We start from the raw sequence: 19891 nt of genomic DNA on the forward strand, positions 1-19891 counted from the left end.
TTCATATAATAAAACAAATCTATTTAAAAGATATACATCTTCTGTATGTATCAATTTTGCGTTTAGCAAATATTTGAAAGAGTTAATTATTTTCAATATGAACAATGAATAAATATTTTTAAAACTTTAGGAAATTCAAGTTGTGTAACATCTGAAACATCTGAGGACAAGAAAGATTTTTAAAGGTTAGAGTAATAGTCTGAGCAAGAACTCTGCTCCACGTTTGCAGCTACATGATTTTTGCAAATGAAATACATCTGACAGGAATTAAAGGAGGTGAAAAATCATCACTGGGTAAACGTAAAACGTAGTGCTTCAATAGGAAGTGACAAATATTGATTCTAGTACCTTGTTCTGGGTGACAGCGTTGGGCTATGTGCCCAGTACCAAACACAAGCATTGACAGGCTGTAAGATGCTTCGATCTATTTTATAATAACAGACCCAAGAAGTAAACCCTCCTTTCTACAGGAAACTGATTTGGGTCAGGCTAAAGCTTTCATAATATTAATCGTGATAAGAAGTGTAAATTTGTTAACTGAATAAAGTGGCAGTTTGGTGCATGTGTGTATGCATGTGTACTTATGTGTGTGTGTGCATGTACATATATACATATATATACACACACACATATATACACCCAGAAATATATAGACACAGATATATGTGTATATATTCATTTTTTTCTTTTCCCTTTTTAAACTTTTTTATTTCCTATTATCTCTTCAGGGACCCAACAGCACAGTACACCAATAAAACTATTCTCAAGGTCAGTACTCCTTTCTGACAATCCCCAAACTCCTGAGCTTTCACTTCTGTGCAACAGGATATGCTATCCCTGGTTTATCTCAGAGCTCACAGTAACTTCCAAGAGCTACAAGAAACCTAGATAATACAGGGTTCTGAACTCTGATAAGCAAATTCTTAACTGCAAGTGAAAATAATTATTCATACCCTGTGCAACTATGAAATCTCCTGAAAAATCTTATCAAAAGGGTTTTAATGCACTCTTAGCATTTCTTACACTGTACAGGGAGAGGGCACTAGGAAACAGGCCCTTAGGAAAGAGGAAAAAGATATAACATCTTTTGTTTTTTCAGGTCTGTTAGAAATAGTTTCAGAGGGTCAAATTTCTAATGCATATATGAATAAATGTAAACTTTCAAGCTATACACTTAGTGATGACTCAAATGGATCAAGAACTCCTGGAGTACTACAAATAATTTTGGAAAATGTACATTATTCTGGAACCTGAACTGACCCCAAAGCAAAGTGAATGTGTCTTAAATAACAAGTATAAACGGATGCTAAGTCAAAGACATCATTTCATCAACTCCAGTACAGATGAGAAATCAAGAATCTAAATTTTCTTTCTGGTTTTGTTTCTGAGATCCATTAAAAGGCACTTCCACAATGCTTTGCTCAGTTTTCTCATCACTGAAACCAGAGTATTACCTACTTCTTGTACAGTTTTGACTGAAAGCATGTGTAAAGTGCTTATGCTCAGACTCTGTCCTCTTCATATCACATGTGGCAAGATACAAGGATGTTTACAAGCCATCTTGCTTAAAAATCCTCCCCTCTCTTTCTCAGTCTGCCTCTTCTTAAACTCTGGTCATAAATATTACTCATCTGAGCAAACTAAATGAATGTCCTCTTCCAAAAGTTCCTGTTAGAACAATATGATGTGAATCAGAAAGAGGCCATAAGTTAACATGTTGCTATATGATCAGTTAGTGATTAATTCATTTTGATGATTGGAATGTTAGGAATGAAGGGATTAGCATAAAGGGCCTGAAAGGCAAAAGGCAAAGGGTATCCAAAGGAGGCAACCAAGATCATTTTCACATCCTTCATAACTCCATTATTCATCAGCCCTGCATATAACATGACACTGAGCTAGAGAAGTTGGGTGAGGAAGGAAGAAGATGACAATCCCATGTTAAATGACAAAGGTAAATGACAATCTCAAAAGTAAATGACAATCCCAAGAACAGGCTGCCTGAGGAAATTCCACGTTTATGTTCTGTACATGAGAGTTCATTGATCACTTTTTCATGTGGACAGGTTAGTGTCTTTCTCTAAGACTTTTAAATCCTATTCTAATTTAGGGCAGGTTCATTTCTTCTTAGTTGGAAGGATGCTCCAATTAATAAGACAGAACCAGCCCTATTCCAAGGTTATAGGTATAGCGGTTTAGAACTTGGGCTCTAAAAACTTCTAGATTTGGGTTTGAAACTCGTCTATGGCCTCTCCTAGTTGTGAGACCTTAGGCAAGTGACTTAATTTCTCCAAGCCTCAGATCCCACACCTGCAAAGTAGGGATGCATTTGGGACTATTGTGAGAAAACAGTGAACTACTGTAGGTAAATAGCTTGGCACAGTGCTAAGATTGCTAAATTCAGCTATCTTTATTATTGCTGTCATTGCTATTTTAAAGCATGCTGTATTTTCAATATGAACAATTAATAAATAGTTGATGCTGGGCCTAGAATTCAGCTGGGATCCACACACTTCATTAAAGTTGCTTATATCAAAATTAGGCCAAATCCCCTGATTTGGTTCTAAGGTCAAACCAGACCTGACTTGGATCAGAGATGCAAAAGGTAATGAGTTTCTGGGGCATCTATCCCAAGGCATCCATGTCCCAGTGGAAGAAAGTATGAGTTCCAAATGATCAACTTACATCATGAAGAATCAAGGGATTCATGACAAGAATAGTTCAAATGGCTCTGGAATACAGTCTATAATTATTCCTGAAACAGATTAATACTGATCCTAGCCCTGGCTTAAACTAATTCTTGAAAAATTATTGGCAGTTCCCTGAGCACACAGTGGCTAATCAGACAGCCAAAATAAGAAATTTAGGTGTGTGGGGAAAAAAAAGTAAGGGAAAAAATTAAGGATAATAAATAATCCTTGATGTAGAGTATATGCATGAAAGGAATGAAGAGTTCACAGAAATCTATGAAATACCTGGATTTCTCTGGCAGAAAGAAAGTTTTAAATGTAAATTTAAAATATGATCACTGTCATCCAAAACAGCCTGCAGTTTTCAATGATAATCACTTGATCCCTACTGGGCATTTCTTAAGAGGTCTGAAAATGAGTACCACAATAAGTGGGATGATTTCTTTTTAAACATGATCATCATATTGTACACTTGTTACTTATGCTGGGAGCTCAGATCTTCCTTTCCTAGTATAATTTTCATCTAAGCATTCCTTAGATACTTAGATCATTCTTAATGGAGATTGTGCATTATGCCCTCTGTGAACACATGGAAATCTAGCTAATTGGACTGACTTGATTACAATAGTCGGTGAACTCTCCCATTTCCTTCCACTACAATAAATGCTTAAGATATTTATGACACCTATTCCTCAGATTTTTAGATTGAAATCATTTTCTAATGCAATCTTTATAGGCAAAACTTCCCACCTAATAAAAAACCCTATTCTTTCAAACTACATTTCTTTTCCTGTTAGTATAAAAATTGGGTGTCCTTAATAAAGTTTGAAGTAAACTTGTGATATGAATAGTTATCGCTCGAATGCTATAGAAACCACAGTAATTGGACATTAGTTTTGCAATAAAGCAGACTCTTTAGCTCCAGCATGCCCATCAGCATAGCACAGACTTTAACAAAAGTCGAGTGAGGTGATAGAATATTACTCCTCAAATCCAAATATCTGAAAATGAGAAAATACACTTTTATTTTGAAAGCACTTTGTTTGCTATTAAATGCTGTATCCCAGAAATACTTTTGTAAATTACTTCCTTTCTTGGCCAACGTAAGATGTCTTGCTAATGATAATTTAGTACTGTCTCTTTAAGGGCTAGGAAAAGTACCTAATTCCAATGGTTACTATCTCCATATGTTATACCTGTCAAAATTCTTTAATCTCTGAGTCAGCTTGCTGAAAATAAACTCCTCCCTTCCATTTGAAAGTATGAAACTAAGCGTTGAGTGGGAAAAAGTTTGCTCTCAGTCCCAGCGCAAATCAGCGCATAGGTGAAGGAGAAAAGTACTCTAGCTATTTGCTACAGATACAAATACGCTCTCAACTCCTACTGCGCATGATCCACTCTTATGATGAACGTTCCTACCCCTAACACAAAAATGTAGGGAGTGGGGGTGGGGTGAGGGAGAGGAATAGAAAAAGAAGGACGATGTGTGTATATGAAAGATCAGCCATTTCCTCCTAGTACATTTTTAAAACTTCTCATTCTTAGAGAGCTCCTGTAAGGACAGACAGTGCCTCTTTGAGACCTAGCTCCTGCATGAGAGTGGACTCCGCGAAGGAGGGTTTCCTCCTGTCCTCTCCACGCCCTGGTGAAATCACTCTGCTGAAAAGCGGTGCAGTTACCCTCTGCGGGGCACAGTCCAGACACAAATGTGAAATTTCAAAAATGCGATAAAGCCTGAGCCCGGCAGCCCTGGGAGGCAAGCAGCTGCCGGGTGACCGCTGATGAAGTGGCTTCTTAAGGAGGTGGGCAGATTGATTCCCGCTGCTGAGCGCGGGGCAGGGCAGCGGCCGCGGAATGCGCAGCCCGGCTGAGTCAAGACGCAGCAGCAGCAGCTTCCCAAGCAAGGGTAAGGCCTCATATTAGCTCTGTTTGCAGTCTTGGCCTAAGAGAAGGAAGGAGAAGGCCACTGTATCCAATAGGGACTTTCAAGGCAGGCTGGGCCAAAAGGTACCATGTGGGCAATGTCACTACATAAGTGGAGAGTCACTCAGGAAATCTGAAAGCTGGCCCATGATACATCTGCTCAGAGGGGTCCACATTTCTGCCTGATTCCTTTCTTTCTCCCCCCACACACTCCCAGCTCCTGATCCTCTTCTAATAGGTCTTAACCCCGGTGGCCCAGCCTCCTTTGTCCCCCACCTAGTAATCAATACACAAGAGGGAGTTCAGAAGAAAAGACGGAGGGGGGGGGGTGCACTGGTATGGGGGACATTGAGAGCCCTGGCCTCAAAGTAAGAGAGTTAAGGGGGTGGGGAACTAGTTTAGGAGTCCCCTGAGGGCCCCAAACTCAGACGCCAAGTGATCTAAGAAGAGGGAAGGGGTAAGAGGTAGGCGGGCAGAAGGCACGCCTAATGGAATATTTATCCTGAGAAATGCACTTTCGGCCGTGCACTTCCAGAGACGAAAAGCCAGTAATGGGCTTCGGAGTCTGCACTTCCTCTCCCTAATGTCCAGAGGCGCTTTAATGCTGCAGCCAATCGATCAGCCTTCTCCGGTGAAGGCAGCGAGTAGAGTGCAAAAGCTTCCTACTTGTGGCCCAAATCTGCCCAGCCTCCTCTGCACACCCCGAAGGAGCGACACACAACTTTAAACTGGCAGGATTTGGCTTTTAAAGTGCCGGGGAGGAGGAAAGGGAGGAACTGGAGGCGCCCAGAGAAACAGCAACCTCCCGCTTCACACCCTTTTTCCAGGGAGGGATTTAGAAGGAAGACAAATGGAGAGAGCAAGGGCGCATTATCCACCTTGGGACAGGACCGTACCACTGAGAAATCAAGATGGCAGTCCACTGTGGGGAGTTGAGGAGAATGGATTAATCCAAGAGTGCTGTGACAATATGCCACCAAGACAGGGTTCTTTTACCATGAATTCCATGAAATGAATGAAGACATAGGTTTCTTACCCAACATAAATGGACAGTGGATTTGACTTTCCAAAGACTTTTTGTATCATTAAAACAAGTACATTTTTGACATTTGAAGAAGGACGGCACATCAACACAGATGATAGTCTGTATGCCTGGAATTTTTTGCCATTTGATTTGCATGATTATTACCTCGTGGAATGTCAATTTTAATAAAATTTCTCTAACACTTAAAAAAAATAAAATAAAATATTTTCAAGAAACACAGCCTTAACATAAAACTTCAAAAATATAAAATTAACTGAACCACTCAAAAAGCAGTTTCATTTCATTCATAACACTTAAAATAATTTTCATATTATACCAAAAAATAATTGTGGGTAGAAATGCAAATTAGGTCAAAGCTTTTCTTGTTTTATATAAAGACAGTGTGAAGTACAGTAGACTCCTGGTACTCCTGGATATAACAGGCACAGTTTCAATAATTTGGGAATATGTTCACGAGTAGAATTATATTAACTTAAAAATAACTCAAAGTTTACTGAAATAAAAATATGTGTAAGCTGAATCAAAAAAAATTACTGGAAATACTTAAAAACTAATTATGATAAGAATAATGCAACTATGATACAAAATATTAAAGAAACAAATTAAACCATGCATCATGTTTCTCTCAGAATACTTTCAAGTTGGAATCAAATGAAACACAGAATAAACTTAAGACTCAAACAAATAAATTCATAAGAAACTAACTGTAAATGCAATAATTCTTTATCTATCTTTGTATCTACAAACCCTAGAAATGAATTCTGTAATCCCAGAGAGATGGTATCTCAGGCACATGACCGAGGCAAGCACAAATGCCCTCTGGAAAAAGAAACATGCAACTCAGGTCTTGCCAAACATGTTCGCAATTCAAAACTACTATAGAGAATCTAAACACCTGTGATTATAACCCATCAGAAACAGACTTAAGATATCAATTCTGTTTTGCTCCCACCTCGAAGGCTTCACATATTAAAATTATCTGAGATAACATATATAATAAGAATGTTTAAAATGTTTTAAAAATAAAATAAGCATTTGAAACATGAGCAAGCAATAAGAGATTGGGGTTTTTTAAGGCAAATTTTAAAAACAATTAGAATTTAAAAAAATATAAAAATATAGTCTATGAAATCTATTATTATAAAATAAACAGCTGATTATTAATGAATGAAGAGAGAAATAGTGAACTGAGTCAGACACAAAAGATATTAAACAGAATGATGCATAGAAAGACAAAAAAAAAATTAAATAAAATATAAAGGAGGTTAAGAAAAATAGAGACCAGAATGATAACATAAATCTATTTAGAGTTCTAAAAGATGAGACCAAAGGGACTGGAGGTGTGTATAATGAGGGAGGGAAGAAAATCATATTAGAAAAAATAAAGACTAATTTCTCCAAAATTGTTGAAAGACATAAATTTTCGGATTTATAAATCATGAGCCAAGTAAGATCTCAGAAAAGACATAACTAGAGGCATCATAATAAAACTACAAAGTACAAAAAGATATGGATATCTTTAAAAGCATCGTAGAGAGAAAAGAGATAACTAGAAAAATATGTATGAGGGGGTCTTCAAAATGTTCATGGAAAGATTCATATTATCTTTTAATTCCATTTTCACATGAACTTTTTGAAGTACCCACATATATTATTACATTGACAGCAGACTTCCTAATAATGCAATGAAAGCCAGAAGACAGTGGAATAATACATTTAAAATCTTTAAATTTAAAATCTTTATGTTTGTAGGCAAAATAAAGACATTTTCAGAAAGACAAAACTGGAAGATATTCCAAGAGTGGCTAAAGATTGTAACATCTGGAAATAAGGATAATTCTCAAAAAGGAAAGTGTAAAATGCAAGAAATTACATATTTCATGTATGCAGACATATATATAAAATCATGTCACATAACAACATTTGATCAACAATGGACCACATATATGATGATGATCCCATAACATTATAATGGAGCTAAAAAATTCTCTCCTAGTGATATAGCCATTGTAACATCATAGCACAACTTATGCATATAGAAGCAACAGGCTATACCATATAGCCTGGGTGTGTAGTTGACTATACATCAAGGTTTGTGTAAGCATACTCTACGATGTTCACATAACAACAAAATCACCTCATGACACATTTCTCAGAACATATCTCTGTTGTTAAGCAACACATGACCATGCAGCGTTTTCTGAAGTACTTTGTTTGCAATTAATGACGTCCTGGAAGTAATTGAAATATCCATCCATATGAAAACGTTTATATCATTATTATTCTATGAAATACTATACAGCCCTGAAAAAGACTACAGTCTCAGAAAAAATTATATTCATTCCTATGAAAAAATCTCTAAAATAAGATGAGGTCAGAGAGATAAGGGGGAATATAAAGGGCCTTAAGAGTCATTAAAAAAAATTGGCTTGTATTCTGGGAAAGGAAGCCACAGAAGAATTGGAGTAGAGTGGTGACATGGTGACATTTTAACAGGATCACCTGATTTCTGTGTTGAATATAAACTGAAAGGTGACCAAATAATAAAACCAGTTATGAGGCTACTGCAATAATTCAGATAATATTTTCAATGAACTTCCTAGGAAAAGAACTTGGATCTCATATACTATTGGCACTGGCAATTTTAGGTGAAAGAGCAGGGAAAGGGAGCAAGTAATATAAGATACAAGATGATCCACCCTCCTGAGATAGAATTTGTCCCAAGGGCAATAGAGCCTAAGAGTCAAAGGGAAACTCTCCCAGTAGATTACAGTGGGTGCTTTATGAACCTGAGTATCCAATGATCTTACTAGCAAGTGGGTACTCTGGAAAGGAAAGGACAATGTTTTGTAAAACTAAATGAGCTCCAGTTTGGGTTTTTTTGTTTGTTTATTTGTTTCACCTTTATACTTATATTGTTGTTAGTTGTATATTTCTGCAGAGAGAATTCGATAAACTTTTTGAGACACCATAAAAAGAGATGCCTTATAAACTCCATTTAAATGAACACAGCCATGCTAAAGAGGAATGGGGGTCAGACTAGCATAAGTAATTTTGGAAATGAAGCTCTTACAAACATTGTACTCTAATCCCTAGATTTTGTATTCTCAGAGAAATGCACTATCAATTTTTAAAACATCTTATGTGTATTCTATTTTTTTATTGAAGCATAATTGATTATACATATTTTGGGGGTATACTGTTGACTATCATTATTTGTGTACAATATGTGATGATCAAATCAATATCAGCATATGCATTACTACAAATCATAATTATTCTTTGTATCCCTTACCCGGTTTATCCCTAGCTCCCCCCCTCCGCTCCCCCTTTAGTAACCATAGATTTGTTCTCTCATTCTGAAAGTTCAACATATTATTGTGGTGCTTCCTGTGGTCGGTCCTTCCTTCCTTCCTTCCTTCCTTCCTTCCTTCCTTCCTTCCTTCCTTCCTTCCTTCCTTCCTTCCTTCCTTCCTTCCTTTCTTTTCCTTCTTTCTTAGCATCCACTGATGAGTGAGGACATAAAGTATTTCTCTTTCTGTGCCTGGCTTATTTCACTTAAGATAATTTTTTCCAAGCTCATCCATGTTTGGTACAAAAAGAAGAATTTCATTCTGTTTTTATGGCTGAGAAGCATTCCATTATGTATACACACCACATTTTCCTTACCTAGTCCATCCATCAATGGACATTCAGGTTGGTTCCATATCTTGGCTATTGTAAATATAGCTGCAATGAGCATGGGAGTGCTGCTACCCCTTCAACATGACAATTTCCCTTTGTTTGGGTAATTTGTTTGGGATTTCAGAATCATATGGTACTTCTATATGTAGTTGTTTGAGAAACCTCCATACCGTACTATACTATACTCCAAAGTGGCCACACTATTTTACAATCCCGCCAACAGTGTAGGAGAGTTCCCCTTTCTCCACAACCTTGCCAGCATTTGTTATTCTCAGTCTTTTTAATACTGGCCAGTCTAACTGGGGTGAGATATCTCAATGTGGTTTTGATTTGCATTTCCCTGATGATTAGTGATGCTGAGCATTTTTTCATGTGTCTGTTGGCCATTTGTAAGTCTTCCTTTGAAAAATATCTATTCAGCTCTTTTCCACTAAATGAGCTCTAGTTCTGCAGAACTCCCTTAACACAGATAATGAGGAACCATGTCCTTATCCACTTTGCAGAACTGCAACATGAATGGCAGTCCAGGAGCCAAGAACAGCAACAGTGAAACACGGTGCGCTTCAAGTAGTGACCTGAGATGGGGTCAAGTGTCACTGTCAGCACCAGCCAGCGTCACAAACATCATCCTATGTGGAGCACTAAACAAAGTCTAGAGAAATAATTACATGTTGATGTGGAAATGACTCAGTGAGACATCAAAAACATAGGCATAATGCATAGCAGTTGAGGTAGACAAGCAATTCCTCAGCACCTACGGGATACCCATGGGGAACCACATAAATAAAAGATAATGAATATCTCAGAATGGGACAGAGACCCAGAAGCTACTCAGAGGCTATCAAGCTGGCAACAACTGAGTCTAAATATCAATGTGATATCATGTATATCCTCAAGTTAGAGAAGCCTAAGGATTTCTAGGTAACACCTTTAAAATGTCAACAATAAATATAAAGAAACTTGTTAATGAAAAGGTGTAACAATAAGCAAAATGAGCATAACCTGGGTATTACATTTCAGTTCTCAGTTCTCTCTTGACATACTGTAAAAGAACAAATGAAAGAAGTAGAGGTGTGAATAGATATTTCATTATGTTTCTGATTAGATATGTTGTTTTATTTCTTAACTCTTTCCTGATGGTATTCAGAATCTCCTTGAACTCATAATGGGAATATTTCATCAACCTTTCAGGTCAAAATTATGCTTAGTAAATATAACACTGACTCTGGCAACAAGAATCATTTTCTCAAAGGGGCAGAAAACTATTAATTTGAACATGCTTACTAATAATTAAGTCCTGGAGTAATTTTCACCCATTTTCCTAAAAATATACAATTATCATGTTATTGGGGATTATATTAAAAAGACTGTTGTGTATTTCAAATAGAAAACAATCTGGTTTGGGGACCAGCTGGGATAGATTCTACTTCTAAGTAGACCGCAAAAACAAACAGTTTCACAAGAATAATTATGTGAGATTATAGATGAAAATAACCACGTATTTTAGATTATAGGCTAGAGGGGTCTCCTCTCCCTGCACAGCAGGCTTCTTCACATTCCACTAAAACAGGGACTGCTCTAAATCTCCTAGCTTCCATCCTAAAGTGTCCAATGAACCTAATGATTGAAAGTGCTTCCCAATATCCAACTGAATCTCTCATAAGAGAATTTAACTCTTTTCTCTCCTGTGACCCCTTTACTCCACCCCATACCATATGAGACATCTGCAATTTTTTCAAAACTCCTCAGGTGGTTCTAATGTGCAGCTTGGGCTGAGAACCAGTGCTTCAACTTTTCCATTAAAATAATAATAATTCTCAAGCTTTTTAAAATCTTTCTGCCTTTTCTCAAGTTTCAAATATTGTTTCAAACTGGTCTCAAAACTACAACATGATATATAATGCCATATGTAAAAGATAAGTACTTTTTATAGATGTTCATAAGCATAGATAATTCAAAATTCTGTATCTCAAGCTCAATTTTCCCAATGACTTCATCACCCCAGTCCCCTAACTTGTGTCTAAAACTGAATCATATCCATCTCACTCTACTAATGGAAGCCAGGCACCAAAGCTAAACATCTCAGACTCAGGCCTTAACATGCCTTCTTCATCCTCTATATGTAATCAGCTGCCTAATCATGTTAGTTCTTCCTTTGAAATGTAGCTCTCATCCATTCTCTTCCATATTCATGCTACTCTAAATCCTTATTGCCTAACTAGTTCCTGCCACTCAGCTCCTCAACCCACTGCCACTAAATTGATCTTCTGAAATAAGTGTTTTTATTACTCCTCCCTCCACAGAAAAATGTTTAGTGATTCTCTACTGCTTACCCTAACAAAACCCAACTCCTCAATCTACATATTTAATGCCTCAAATAAAATACTCAAATTTTAACACAATATATAACTCCATATATTAAGACCAGTCAGTGTAGCAAAATTCTGTACTTTCTACCAGATTCCATCCTACTTAAGTGTATATCCCACTACACTCTAATACAAAATTTCTACTCAACCCAGGTATCCTGTCTTTCATGTAAGTTAAGTTTATTCCCAATTCCAAGGATGAATTCATACTCCAACACATGCTATGCCCCTTTCCTGAAATCCTATGTTCTCTTTTCTCCATTTTTCCAAACCCTATGCACTGTTCTGGACCTATGCTATGAGGCCTTCCCAAAATACAGCACCACACAGACCGTCCCATTACCAGGCAATACATATCATCTCAGCCAATTATTTTGAAATATACTATACTGCCTTATACTGCTACTCAACTATTTCATTTGTTTCTCCTCATTTAAATAAAGCTCCAATTCCTGATATACAACATATATAGTGCATATAAAATTCTACCCTATCATAACAATTCCTTCTAAGTAAATTTCATGAAATTAATTTGCTTATTTTGAGAAGTAGCCAGGCTACTCTACCATAAGTCTGATCAATTCTGATTTAAAGGTAATATAATGAATCTAGTATTTGTTTATATCAAAGAGAGTCAAGCACTCTGCCCTTATATGTTTTCACTATATATTCTCACTAAAGATAACAAGAAAATCAGCAAGGTAAAGTCATTATCAATTAAGAAAGCACCATACTTCAAGAAAGACTGGGCAATTAAATAGTTATCATGTAGAATAAATAGTAATTATACAGAAAATGTCCTTGGATATTTGCCACTGATGTGTTTTTAGTTAGCCTCCATAGTGTATAGCACAGTAGTTCTCAATCTGTTTGGTTTCAGGACTGATTCATAGTCTTAAATATCATTGTGGTTGTCAAAGAACTTTTATGTGAGTTCTAGCAAATGATGTTTACTATATCAAAAGTTAAAGCTTAGAAATTAGTAGAACACAAACATCTACATGTACACATTTCATTAGTCACCAGAGTGATAACTTCATCACATCCTGAAGCCTCCAGGAAAAGTCCACAATAAACTTGTGAAAAATGAGAGCAAAAAAAGGCTAATAACATCTCGGCATTATTATGAAAATAGTTTTCATCTCACAGAACCCCTGAAAGTACTCCAGGAAACACCCACATGTCCCCTTTGAGAACCACAGGTATAGCACAAAGAATTTATAAAACAGAGTAAAACAATGCTTAGATGTGGTATAAAAACACCAAGTTTCAAGGATCTGGATCCCCATACCAGCCAGTCACCAAAGGAAAATAAAAAATGTGGCATTAAGCGAAAAAAAAAAAAAATTTATGATTTTCTTTAAAATCTGAGGAAAAAGTCAAGGTATATTATTATTTATGACACAAATATATTCCCTTTTTATAAGTACAAAAGGAGAAAAGGAGATTTCAAGATTAAATACCTTTAGGGTACGCAGGTATACCTACACATATAGTTAAAATAAATGAGTGGAATGAGCCTATAGGAGAGAACAGAAAATGGAAGGAAATGTAGTAAAATATAAATCCCATGCCCCTACTCAAGAAGGCAGCCATTATTCAGCTCCAGCCATATGGAATGTGGGCCCAGTGTTGACAGATACTTCTGATTTTTCAAGAGAAGCCAGAACTTGAATTTTAAGAATCACCTAATTTTTAAATTGGGAAAAATAATTAAACATTTCATAAATATTGTATGAGCCAAATAATGTGTGTCTGGGGGCCATTATTTTTAACCTCTGTATTAAATTAGAAAAGGGAAAAATTCTTTAAGGTTGATCACATGTTTAAAGTAAACACCTACTTGAAATATTTTTTATCTCTTCTGATGGCTTTTAGACTCAAGATGTTTTTTGTTCAACTAAGTTCATTTAAGTATGCTGAGAATCCCTTCTAATTATTTTGACTCTAAGGTAACATTTTATAATAAAAATGAACATTGATATTATTAACAAACCAGGTTCCCTGAAATTAAGAACTGCACTTTAAAAAAATAAGTCAGACACATGTTGTTTAATCATAATTGATACATACGTACATTACAGAAATTTAACATTTTTGAGATGTCTGAATAAACCACACTATCAAAAAAAAATACAGCCTCAAAATAGAATACAGTTTACCACTAAAAGTAACTTACTGTAGAATACAGTTTACCACTCAAAGTAACTTACTGGAGCTCATAAATGTTAATATTGCCATATGAAAACTCTATGATTCAACATAAAAGACAACTGAAATCTCAAAGGTATTAGCCACCAGAGAGTTTTGAGGAATAGTGAACACTACTTTATTCTGGTAACTTCTTGAGAGTATTCACATCACAACCTGGAAGAAAAAATGACAAAGCCAGATGGCCAAAAGGACAAAAACAGATAAAACAGATAAGCAAAGGAATCAAAAAGAGAATTATGTCATTTGGAACAACAAACAGAATCACACATATAGAAAATAATTATAATGATTAGAAACTGTATTAGAAAGATAAAACAAACTGAAAAAAAGAATAAATTTTATATTCATGAGATACAGACCAAAAATATCCTTATATTAAGCTGTGTATTCTAACACCAGGTTATCCTCTAAGAAAGTGAGCAATTAATTCCGGTTTAAGGTTGTTCTACAAGTCCTACAAAATTAAAACAATAGAAGAGTTGGGAGATCGTGATTTAAACTTTAAAACCTTAGGCAGCATATAACTATATCATCAGTGAATTCTTAGAAAATTCATGGTATGGTAGTTAAGAGGCTGGGTTGTGCAGCCAGACTTCACATAGACATGTCACGCGCTGCCACTCACTAGCTTCCCATCATCTCTCTCAGTTTACTTAACACTCAGTGCCTCAGTTTTTTTCCTCCGTAAAGTAATGATAACAATAGCAGCCACCTTGCGGGATGTTGCTAGGATGAGTGGAGATTATACACACACATACATATATGCATTGGTTAGAACAGGGCCCACCACATCAGAAACATTATATTAGTATTAGCTGTCATTAGTATTCATTATTGTAAGGCAATAGACAAAAAAATGCTGAGAAATAGTTGCAGAAATTAGGCCATGTGAATGGAAATAATGTATTAGCCACAATGAGAGGTTATTTCTGACTCTTTCTTTCTCCTCACATAAACTACCTCCCCTCACCCAGGACATTCCCATATCAGGTCACGTGTTTTATAATCCCGTCCCCTTCTATACTTCTGTCTTGAGAAATAATTCCTAACTAGAAAATAATATCCTAGCATTGAATAATGCTGAATATACTAATTATCCTGATTTGAGCATCACATACTGCACACAAGTATTAATATTCAACTCTGTACCCCACAGATATGTACAATTATGTTTCAATAAAAAAGAAAAAAGAAAAAAGCTTTTTATATTTATGGTCTTCAACTATTTATTAATTCAAAACTTAAAACACTGCACTGTAGCTCACCACCACTCCTGCCTAACTTGTCCATTTTACGTGTTTCACCTCCTTTCTCTTTCCTTCAACTCACTCTCAGTTTCTACTTCTTATCTTATCTCTTCTCTCTTACCTCATCACTCAACAGCCAGAACAATCTGTCTCCTCCTCCCTTGCTCTCACCTAGCTCTGTTTCTCATTTTCTGATTTTCTGTCCAGGAAAAAGTGATACTGGGCAGCCACAGGAAGAAGTGTCTGTTGTTACCAAAGGGAATCATAATAACAGAAGAAACATTAAGTTGGTTAAAAAGATGATACCATAGCACAATGAACCTGAGAATATGCCTCAAATAACAGAATACAAGCAGTTGCTTACCCATATTTATACATGGTTATTCTCAGGAATAAGTCACATACATTATCACAGCCTAGAAAGGAGAGGAAATGTGTGAGACCTTAATTATTTTTTAAGGCTGATATCTGATGGACAGAATAATGGGAAGCAATTAGTCCAGACTGGTAGATCCAAGCAGGCAGGTGACATAGTGATTAACAACTTAACTTCCATCAGTTCTAATTAGATTGTAACTAAATTCCCAGTATTTTTTTTTTCAATGAACAACATCAATTTTTAATAATGGAAACAATGTTGCCATTCCAGAAGCAATTTTAGGGGAGAAAAAAATCTTCCCTATAAAAATAAACAAACACATCATAATTATAAATATTATAACTTTTAACCTATGCAATTTAAAATGCTCCCCTGCAATACTACCCCTTCATTTAACATCTTTCCTGTACCATCACATACTGAAGAGAAAACAGTATTACAGCAAAGCTTAGACAGTTTCATTTAACATAAGAATTGGTACAATGATTTTTAAAAATCTTTGGCCTTAGTGGCCTTTTTTCTTCTCTTACACACTAAAAATGATACTGCAGTAACCAGTGTTTGGGAGAGAACATCAGTCTTCCAGAACCATGAACTGACAGAATTTCAATACAGTTAAGTTTTCCAAATCAAAGTTTTTAGTGCACATGACAGCGAAGTTCTGGACAAAAATAGATGAGGATGGCTATTTTAGACAGTCTACTTCAAATAAAAAAGAAAAAAAAATCACAGATACCCATCAGCTACTACTTTAGGTTCTAACAGTGTCTTAATTTGAGAAACAAAGGTTTCACAAAATATAAGTTTACTGGCATGAGTAACTACAAGACCAGGTGGTTGATAGCAGTCTATTCAAACCCAAGCCAAAGTCTGAATAGTAAAACCAGTATAAAAATCGTGAAGGCATTCCCTGAACAATAAAGGTAAAGTGTTGGATGACAATGTCAATAAAACCTTACCAATGCACTAAAAAGAAGTTACATGCAAAATTAAACAAGATGTGCCATACATACTTTATAGCTAGTTCTACTTTTTTTTTCTTTCCTTAAAAGCTTAGGAAGATATGATTGTCTCAGTAATTTACGTGGCACAGCATAAGCAGCACTTAAATCTGCCTCCAACAAGATGGGTATTCTCTGAAAAGTCAGAAGAGCCACCAAGAGAGGAACAGAAATACAATAAAAGGCACAGATACCTTAAGAGGCAAAGAACTGAAGCACCTTGTAATTTCAAAAAGAATCCATTAGGTGTCACCAAAGTGTTAACAAGTTCATGGGAATTTATAAACAAAAACTATCTAGACTAAAAATAGACTGTAAGGCCCCTCTGGAACCAAAGCACACCTTTCCCTCTGTTCTCAGATAAGTTGCTGCAAAAAAAGAGGTTAGTTCACCAGTTTCATGGAAGGCTTCTATTGCACACTCATTTCTTTGGTTAAACATGCAGTTTTGTAATAATATTTTCATAATGAAACCCTGTTGTGGTCAGCTGGATGTGTGGACTTTCTTTCTTGGGGCCTTGTACTCACAGCCTAGTCATCCTTTAAAACTGAAGATCTGGAAGCATGGGGTCTTTAATCACTATCCATGTTCTACACTGTGTAAGAACAGACTTCACCTTATAAAAGAAAAGGAGAAAGAAAAGAAGTGAGGAGAGGGAAGGAAGAGAGTAGGGAGGGCAAGGGAAGACAAGGGAAAGAAAGGGAGGAATAACAGGGAGTGACTGTCACAAAAGTGTGCTGTGAGCCCTTTACTTGATAAACCTCCTAGCTGACAGTCAAAGGAAAAACAGCTGCCCCCGCCCAAAATCCTTTTCAACTTTGAAAACCACCTCTGGGGAAAAACTACATATATCACTTAACAGGAGTCAGCCAATGGCCATTCCCCTGCCTGTACTGAGAAGCTGCACCACTCCGTAGCTTCCACTGCAAGAGGAAAACAGGTCAGATGCAGCTGCCTGAGGCCCACCTCCGTCTCTGTTTGTAAGATCCCCTGCCTGATTCTCCGGTCAGGTGCGGACCTCATGGGTCCCCTCCTTTTGGTTCGGCTCCACCTCTTTGGCTCTGTTCCCACATTTTACCCACCAGGAAGTCAAGCAACCCTAAAATGGGTTTAACATCTCAACACTGCAAGCTTTAAACTCACTCACAAGCAAACACGCCCTTCTCTACCTTCCCCAGCCTCAGGAGCTCGCCACCTCTGCACGTGCCTTCTTCCAACGTGCTCTTCACTTTCTTTGTCAAACCCCCACAAAATCCTTCACGAATTCCTCGCAGTTCCTAGATTTCTGTGCCTTCCGATTCACATGGACAGAATGTTCCTGGCAGGGAGCCCTGCGCTTTAATCGGGCTTCTTCCAGCTTGTCTGCAGGCTGCGGCGCTTCTTCAGGTTCTGCAGCTGCTCGGCTTCTTCCTTGTCCAGATGCGCACGCAGTTCTGTGGTTCTGGAAGGCTCAGGGCTTCCCACGCTCCAATTTCACGTTCACGAAGAACAGAACCACGTGTGTCTGTTCTGGGCCCCGCTACCAACCGCAGGTAGAGCGGATGCTCTCGGTCTGAGAGCTCGCAGGCACAGACTTGGTCTTCCCGGTGACAACGCTTGGCAGGGCTCTCGGTCACAAGAAACTTTCTGAGCAGGGCCTCAGTCACTTCCCCGACAGTGTGCGCTGCTGACATGAAGCTGTTCTCACCGCCGCTGCGACCAGGAGCGAGGTTCCAGCGGTTCTGGAAGTCTGTGGAGGTTTGCAGAGCTCCACCTGGACTGTGATGAAGCCGGTGTCCACCCCATTTGAATTCAAGGTCATCTTTGACTTGTTGGCGACTGCTAAATCGTATGTATGAACTTTCTCTTCGATTCCCTCTTGGCTGAGGTAACTGTGGGTTTCCTGCTCTTTCTCCACATCTTGCTGGCCGGCGCGGGGCTTGCCTGTGGCGCCCTCCTGAAGAAGGAAGAAGGAGGTCCTGGCGGTGAAGAAGTCGTCGGCGTCCCCCTCCAGGCTGCCGTGGCCGCTGCTCCTGCTGCTGGTCCCGGCGCGCGCGGACGGCCTCCCCGGGGCGCAGGCGGCGAGGCCAAGGGTGAAGCGCCCGCCCGCCCCGCGAGGTTCCCGGCGCGGCCCCGAGCCCCGGCGGGCAGTCCTGCCTCAGCTGCAGCCGCCGCTCACCCCGGCAGTCCCGGCCCCTAAGTTCCCAGCGCTGATAATACAAGATCAGACGGACGTCTCCAGCTTCTTTTTACACTGGGATTGCAGCTCGCTCCTCCCTGACCACTCAAAGACCATGTATTAACAGAACAGGCACCCAAATGCCGCAGACCAAATGGGAGAAAGTCTTAATACGTACCAGAGACGTGCACTAGCCTATCTATTTCCGTAAAGATACATAATCACAGTAAATACGGAAATTTGGGAAAACGAAGAAAAAGGATCAAGAGGCTTTTATCCTCACAGAAAGTAAATATTCAGAGCTTGCCAGAAGTCCATAATAGAGTTTCTTAAGTTCAGGAAAAAGCAAAAGAAAAACATTACACTTCTGTTGTTTCTTCAATTTACAGTGTGATTGGTCAGCAATATACAATCTTCGAATTAGGAAGTTAAACACTTATGTGTAAGAATATTGAATCAGAAGACACATTTGGAAATATGCATGTATTTGAACTTAAGTATCCATCTCTGACAGTCACTTGCTTCACCTGTTTTTATAAACACAGCACAGACACCTCGATGGAGGTTTCTCCTCTTATTCTCCTACCCTACCCAACACTTTTTCCTACTTACTGGCTTATCTTATGGTCAGAGGTTAAACTGCTAACCCTTCACCTTCCAGGAAAGTTTTTTTTTCCTCTTTCATAAAAGGTTCTTCACAGCGTGCAGCAGCTGGATTGGCTCCTCTTTGAGAACAAAAGCTATGCCTTTGTCTTCGTTGTCTGGGCATGGAGCCCCTACATCAGAGGAAGCTGCTCCTGCCCAACATGCACAATAATGATGTCCTGAGGCCCCACGAAAGCCTGGCCTCTCAGTGTCTAGACTCTCCTCCAACCAGTCAGCCAAAGAGAAAATCCTGTCAAGCACTCAGCTGGAAATTAACTAAGGTATCCTGTGGAGAACCTGATGAAGATGTTATTTGACCATACGGTAAAACTTTCCACTGTTTAACATGAAGATAGGAGAAAACTTTTAGAACTCAATGCTTTACCAATCTTGCTCAGCAATTCACACATGGGTCAGTAATTGTATTTTACTAACATACAACCCCTTCCTCCATACGTTCTCTTAAAATAATACAAGGCTTATTTATGACATTCTAATCTCTTGCATTTAAAAATCTGCCCAACTAAAGGATGCAT

At 38.0% G+C, this 19891-nt stretch overlaps 1 pseudogene; it reads right to left on the reverse strand.

The window, feature by feature from the left end:
* Positions 1-17890: 17890 nt before the first annotated feature.
* On the reverse strand, positions 17891-19479 carry LOC134378273 (ras association domain-containing protein 3-like; annotated as a pseudogene).
* Between the last annotated feature and the right edge of the window lie 412 nt (positions 19480-19891).

Source organism: Cynocephalus volans, chromosome 5, assembly GCF_027409185.1.
Source record: "Cynocephalus volans isolate mCynVol1 chromosome 5, mCynVol1.pri, whole genome shotgun sequence".
In the NCBI taxonomy this organism is placed as follows: Eukaryota; Metazoa; Chordata; class Mammalia; order Dermoptera; family Cynocephalidae; genus Cynocephalus; species Cynocephalus volans.